The sequence below is a fragment of the Pteropus alecto genome, unplaced genomic scaffold, assembly GCF_000325575.1.
Source record: "Pteropus alecto unplaced genomic scaffold, ASM32557v1 scaffold256, whole genome shotgun sequence".
Lineage (NCBI taxonomy): Eukaryota > Metazoa > Chordata > Mammalia > Chiroptera > Pteropodidae > Pteropus > Pteropus alecto.
The window spans coordinates 1,402,151-1,409,619 of NW_006437784.1; positions in this window are offsets into that span (position 1 = coordinate 1,402,151).

A 7,469-nucleotide genomic window follows, 5' to 3' on the forward strand; every position below is an offset into this window, starting at 1 on the left:
TTATTTTATTTTATTTATTTTATTTTATTTGTGTCATAGACTAGAGGAAATTAATGTAGTACTATTCCCAGTACCATGGGAATAGTGATGCCTTCTTGGGTTATCATGAAGATAAAATGGTTTAATAACTATGAAGCACCTAGCACAGTTGTAGACAGCAATAATTAGAAGTTGTTGTCATTAGAAAAGTTCCAGTTTCAGTGGGGACAGATGTGCAGGGAACCTTTACCAGAACGTTGGAGGATGTGTCCAGAGCCAGTTCAGGGAGGAACCAGGTGACCTGATAGGAACCTAAGCTAAAATGGAACCATATATGTCTGCCAGTGGTTTGCTCTGGGTCATCTAGGGTGAAGAAAGCATTCGTATGTACCCTGAACAAAAATATGTTCAGACCATAAAGCAGAAGGACTTCAAGACATGCTTCTTCCTCCCATATCAATGACTAAGATTTAAAGGAAGGAGTCAGACACTTGGCACAGTTCTCTTTGGCACAGTGAACAAATGTGACCCTTTGGTGACTAAGCACCCTCTGTACTTGGTGCTAATTTGCTCGATGTCCTGGGGTGAGCCATTCTACCTCTCTTGACCTTAATTCCTCTCATGATCTGTAATCAAGGGGGTTCGCTAAGATTCTTTCCCACTAACTGTCCTTTGTGGCCATCACAGTGGCCTTTGTCTCCCCGGATGAGCCTCAGGATTGGTTGAAATGAATTGAATCTGCCTGGGAGACAATGTAGAGTCAGCCGATTGTGAAATGAGTAGAGAGCAACACGAGAGCCCATTATGAGTTGCCATGTTGGTCCAATTGGTAGGTGCTCAGAGACGAGCTGAAAGAAGTTGTGGAACCAAGGCAGTGCCAAGGAGAGCCTGAGGGACTTCTAAACTTCTCATAGTCTCTGTTAGTCCCCCTCTCCACTCCTCACAGGTGGATCCCTGAAGTCCTTCCTTCACCCAAAGTCTGGACTGAGTTGGATTCAATTGGATTTTTTACATGAAACTCTATCATGCCATTTATTTGCAACCTCAAGCTCTGAGTGAATTGTATTTTTACATCACAGACTGGAGGGAATTAACAACCACTCTTTTTTCATTCCAAACAGGTGAGTGTTCAGGTGTGTTGCAGTGCTAGTCATGAACCCAGAGTGAATCTCATTGTGTGGGAAATGGTGAAGGAGCCAAAGAAAGTAGGACTGTCCTTTATCTTCTTGAATATCTTGATTAAAATTAAGTGCAGGTTTTCTGGAGTCAAACATTCAGGATCCACAAGGAGCAGGACCAGTTTAACAACATCCTGACCTCCTTTGCTGAGTTCCTGTGAGCTGGATTTCTCAATAGTAGGTTTGCACAACAGCATTTAAGAGGTTTAAAAGGCTACCCATTTTGACACTGTGTTCCCTTTTTATTCCTATGATTAAAGGTGGATTTAAATCCTAGAGATGCATTTCTAGAGAGAGTACTTTTCCCAATCCAAACCATCGTTGTTGACATATGAATTCTAAAGTCCTTCAGAATTCCCGAAGGAATGAGCATGTGGTTAGAAATTTACTAAGATACCTGAAACACTTTCTCACTTCCTATAAGGAAAATCAATAATGTAATCACTATAAAAATAATTACAAAACAATGTTGCTTATGTCTCTGTTACTTCTTCTTCTTTTTAAATTAATAAACTGTTTTCTAGAGTAGTTTTAGGTTCACAACAAAACTGAGCAGAAAGTACAGAGATTTTCCATGTACCCCTGCACCCAAGTAAGCATATCCTCTCACATCATTAAAATTCTCTACCAAAGTGGAATGTTTGTTACAATAGATCAACCTACTCTCACACATCATAACCATTCGAAGTCCATAGCTTACCTGAAGCATTGTACATTCTGTGGGTTTGGATGACTGTATGATGACATGTTTCCACTGTTATAGTACTGTATAGAATAATTGCACTGCTCTAAAAACCCTCTGTGCCTGCCTATTCATCCCTCCCCTTAACAACTGATCTTTTTACTGTCTCCATAGTTTTGCCATTTCAAGAATGTCATAGAGTTGGAACCATATAGTATGTAGCCTTTTCAGGTTGGCTTCTTTCACTTAAATTTGCAGTTTAGTTTCCGCTGTCTTTTCGTGACTTGATAGTTCAGTTTGTTTTAGTACTGAGTAATATTTCATTGTCTTGATGTACCACAGTTTATCAATCCATTCTCCTATTTAGTTGCTTCCAAGTTTTGGTAACTATAAATAGAGCTGCTACAAACATCTCTGTGCAGGGTTTTGTGTGGTCATAACTTTTCAATTCATTTGAGTAAAACTCAAGGAGCTCCATTCTGGGATTGTATGGTAAGAGTATCTTTAGTATATACCCAGACATAAACATACATAATCAAATACATTGCTATTGTTATTGTTATACACTGCTATTATTATTTTGAACAAATTGATATCTGTTAGGTCAATTAGAATAAGAAAAATACAGTTGCCCCTTGAACAACATGGGTCTGAACTGCTTCAGTCCATGTATACATGGATTTTTCAAAATAAATACCTAGACTCTTTTCGATCTGCAGTTGGAAGTCTATGGATATGGAGTGCTGATTGGATGCTTTAATCTATGCCATTTAATACAGGAGACTCAAAGCATTCTCCTTCACTTTTGGTATCTCGGGGGGTTCCTGGAAGCAATCCCCTGCAATACAGAAAGACAACTTAAATTTTGGGGGAGTCAAAGGTTATACATGGATTTTCAAAAGCATGTGGGTGGGAGAGATCACTGTCCCTAACTCCTGTGTTGTTCAAGGGTTCAATGGAAAAAATTTTATTTTACCTTCAATTTATTTTATTATTATTTTTTAAATTTATTTTTATTATGGTGATATTGGTTAATGAAATTCACTAAGTTTCAGGTATACAATTCAACAGTAAGGCCTTCATGTATATTGCATTGTGTGTTCACCACCCACAGATAAATTTCTTTCTGTTACCTCATATTTGACCCCTTTCACCCCATCTACTTCCTACTTCCCCTCTTCCCCCTCACCCTCTAGTCTCTCGTAACCACTAGTCTACTGTCTGTGTCCATGAGTCTCTGTTTGTCATGATTGTTTGCTGCTTTTGGGTTTATATCCCACATATAAGTGATATCATGTGGTTTTCAACTTTTTCTATCTGGTTTATTTTGCTTAGCATGATTATTTCAAGGTACATCCACATTGTCCCAAATGGCAGTATTTCACCTCTTCTTATGGCTGAGAAATATTTCATGTGTATATGTACCACAGCTTCTTTATCTAATCATCTATCATAGGACACTTTGGTTGCTACCATCCTGGCCACCGTGAATAATGCTGCTATGAACAGCAGTGTGCAAATATCTTTCCGGATATAGGTTTTCAAGTCTTTGGGGTATATACTCAGTAGAGGGATTGCTGGATCATATGGTAGATCAATCAATTCTTAGTTTTTTGAGGCCATACTGTTTTCCACAGTGGCTGTACCAATTTGCAGTCCCATCAGCAGTGCATGAGGGTTCTTATTTATCCACATCCTCTGCAACCCTTGTTATTACTTGTCTTGTTGATTATAGCTATTCTAACAGGTGTGAGATGGTATCTCATTGTGGTTTTGATTTGCATTTCTCTAATAGCTAGCAATGTTGAGCATCTTTTCATTTATTTGTTGGTCATTTGTATGTCACTTCTTGGGAGAAGTGTCTGTTGAGGTTCTCTGCCCTGAACAGGATTGTTTAGTTGGATTTTTTTTTTTATATTATTTTTAGATGGATTGTTTTTTTTTATACATATATATTATTATTGTTATTGAGTTGTTTGAGTTCTTTGTATATTTTGAATATTAGGCTCTTATCAGAGGCGTTCCTTGCAAATATATTTTCCCATTCGGATGGTTATCTCTTTACCTTGTTGATGGTTTCTTTTGCTGTGCAGAAAGAAGCTTTTTAGTTTAATGTAGTCCCATTCATTTATTTTAGCTTTTACTTCCCTTGACATTGAAGCCAAATTCATAAAATCCTCTTTAAGTCCAAGGTCCTTCCTTGAGTTTAGTTCCTATGTTTTCTTCTATGCAATTTGTTGTTTCAGGTCTTGTATTGAGGTTCTTAATCCATTTGAGTTAATTTTGGTGTGTGGCGATAGACAATAGTCTAGTTTCATTCTTTTGCCAGTGGCTTTCCAGTTTTCCCAGCATCATTTATAGAAGAGGCTTTCCTTTCTCCACTGTATGTTTTAGACTCCTTTGTCAAAATTATTTCTCCATATAAACATGGGTTTACTTCTGGACTATTGATTCTATTCCACTGGTCTGTGTGATCTGCTTTTCTTCCAATACCAGGCCGTTTTGATTATTGTCACTTTGTAGTATAATTTGAAGTCACGCAGAGTGATGACTCCAGACTCATCCTTTTTCCTCAGGATAGCTTTGGCAGTTCGGGGTCTTTTGTGCTTCCATACAAATCTGATGATTTTTTTGTTGTATTTCTTTAAAAAATGCTGATGGGATTTTGATGGGGATTGCATAAAATCTGTAAAATATTTTAGGTAATAGGGTCATTTTAACTATGTTGATTCTTCCGGTCCAAGAACATGGATATCTTTCCATTTCTTTGTATCTTCTTCAATTTCTTTTAAAAGGGCCTAATAGTTTTCATTATATTGGTCCTTCACATGTTTCATTAGATTTATTCCTAGGTATTTTGTTCTTTTTGTTGCAATTGCAAAAGGAATTATTTTTACTACTTTTATTTCTGACACTTCATTATTAGAGTATAGGAGTGCTATGGATTTTTGAACATTGATTTTGTATCCAGAAACATTACTGTATTTTCTTATTGTTTCTACTAGTGCTCTTGTGGAGTCTTTAGGGTTTTCTATATAGAGAATCATGTCATCCGCAAATAGTGACAGTTTGATTTCTTCATTTCTTATTTAAATGCCTTTTATATCTTTCTCTTGCCTGATTGCACTCACTAGAACCTCCAATGTATATTGCATAACAGTCGTGAGAGTAGACAGCTTTGCCTTGTTCCTGATCTTAGAGGGAAGGTTTTTAGTTTTTCACCATGTTGGCTGAGGGCTTGTCATATGTGGCCTTTATTATGTTAAGGTACTTTCCTTCTATACCAATTTTGTGAAGTGTTTTGATCATAAATGGATGCTGTAACTTGAAGAAGACTTTCTACATCTATTGATATGATTATATGATTCTTATTTTCTAATTTGTTTATGTGGTGTATCACATTAATCGATTTGCATTTGTTGAACCATCCGTGTGCCCCTGGGATGAAGCCCACTTGATCGTGGTGTATAATCTTTTTTAATATGTTGCTGTATTTGGTTCACTGGTATCTTATTTAGTATTTTTACATCTGTGTTCATGAGAGATACTGGTCTGTAATTTTCTTTTTCGTGTTAACTTTACCAGGTTTTAGTATCAGAGTAATATTAGCCTCAAAATGAGTTGGGAAGTATTGCCTCCTCTTTGATTTTTTGGAAGTGTTTGAGGAGAATAGGTATGAAATCTTCTTTGAATATTTGGTAGAATTCACTGGTGAAGCCATGTGGTCCTGGACTTTTACTTTTTGGTAGGTTTTTGATGATTGTTTCAATTTCCATACTGCTGATTGGTCTATTTAGATTTTCCAGTTCTTCTTGATTCAGTCTAGGAAGGTTGTATTTTTCTAAGTACTGGTCTAGTTATTCTAGGTTATTCAATTTGGTGTCCTATACTTTTTCATAGTATTCTTGTATGATCCTTTGTATTTCTGTGGTGTCAGTCGTAATTTCTCCTCTTTTGTCCCTGATTTTGTTTATTTGTGTCCTTTCTCTTTTTTCTTTAGTGAGTCTAGCCAGGGGTTTGTCAATTTTATTAACTTTTTTCAACAAAGAACCAGCTCTTTGTTGCATTTATTTTTTCTATTGTTTTTTTTTGTTTTCAATTTCATTTATTTCTGCTCTAATTTTGATGATTTCTTTCCTTCTGCTAAATTTAGGCTTCAATTGTGCTTCCTTTTCTAGTTTTTGAAGATGAAGCATTAGGTTATTGGGCTCGTTCTTATTTTTGGAGATAGACCTGTAATGATATGAACTTTCCTCTTATGACTGTTTTTATAATTCGTTTCTATGTATCTCTTAATCTCTTTTTTCCTTTCTTCCCTGACCGAGTTATTCTTCAGTAGTATGTTGTTTAATCTCCATGTATTTGTGGTTCTTCCTGCTTTCTTTATGTAGTTGATTTCTAGTTTTCAAGCATTATGATCAGAGAGTATGTATGGTATGATTTCATCCCTCTTCTATTTGTTGAGGCTATCTCTGTGTCCCCATATGTGGTCAATCTGGAGAATGTTCCATGTCACTAGAGAAGAATGTATAAGTAGCTGTTTTGGATGGAAGGCTCTGTAAATGTCAATTATGTCCAGTTGGTCTAATGTGTCATTTAAGGATATTATTTCCTTATTGATTTTCTATTTGGACGATCTGTCCATATCCGACAGTGTGGAATTTATGTTCCCTACTACGATGGTGTTTTGGTCTGTTTCTCTCTTTAGTTCTTTTAGTAATTGCTTTATATATTTTGGGGATCCCTGATTGGGACCATAGATATTCATAAGTGTTATGTCTTCTTGGTGCATGATTCTCTTTATCATTATGAATTGTCCCTCAGTATCTTTCTTCACCTTTTTATTTTGAAGTCTATTTTGTCTGATATTAGTACCGCTACTCCCTCTTTTCTCTGAATGCCATTTGCTTGAAATATCATTTTCCACCCTTTCACTTTGAGTCTATATATATATCTTTGGAACTGAGATGTGTCTCCTGGAGGCAACATATAGTTGGGATTTGTTTTTTGATCGATTCTGCAACTCTGTCCCTTTTTATTGGTGAGTTCGGTCCATTTACATTTAGGGTGATTATTGAAATCTGAGGCTTTCTTATAGCCATTTTGTCTTTCGTTTTCTGGTATCTCGGTGTTTCCATTGCTTCCTTGTTCTTGTATTTCTGGGCTTTTTTTATTTTGGTTGGCTTTTGTGGGTTTTGCTTCTGGTTCTTCTTGTTTGATGTTATATACTTCAGTTCTGAATCTTTGATGTGTGGTTACCATGACAAATATGAAAAGGATAGTTATATGTATAAAGTCATCCATTTTCTTCTATGTGTGCCTTATCTCCTTTCCCCTTTGCGAATTTGGATCTTTGAATCTTTCCCTTTTCAGTCATTATTGTCTTAATTTGTCCCTATGTATGCTGAACGTTTATTACTATCTTTCTATAGCAATTCTCTTCTTATTATTTAAGCTTATAATGCCCTGTTCTTAGTAAGGGTTTCACTCCTCTACTTCTATCCGCCTGCTAATCGCCTTACTCCTACTTATGTATTTTTTTGTTGTTATTATGTTTTAGGTGAGCTGACCCCTTTCAGAATTTCCTGTAGTGCAGGCCTTGTAGTGGAGAATTCCCTCAATTTTTGTAT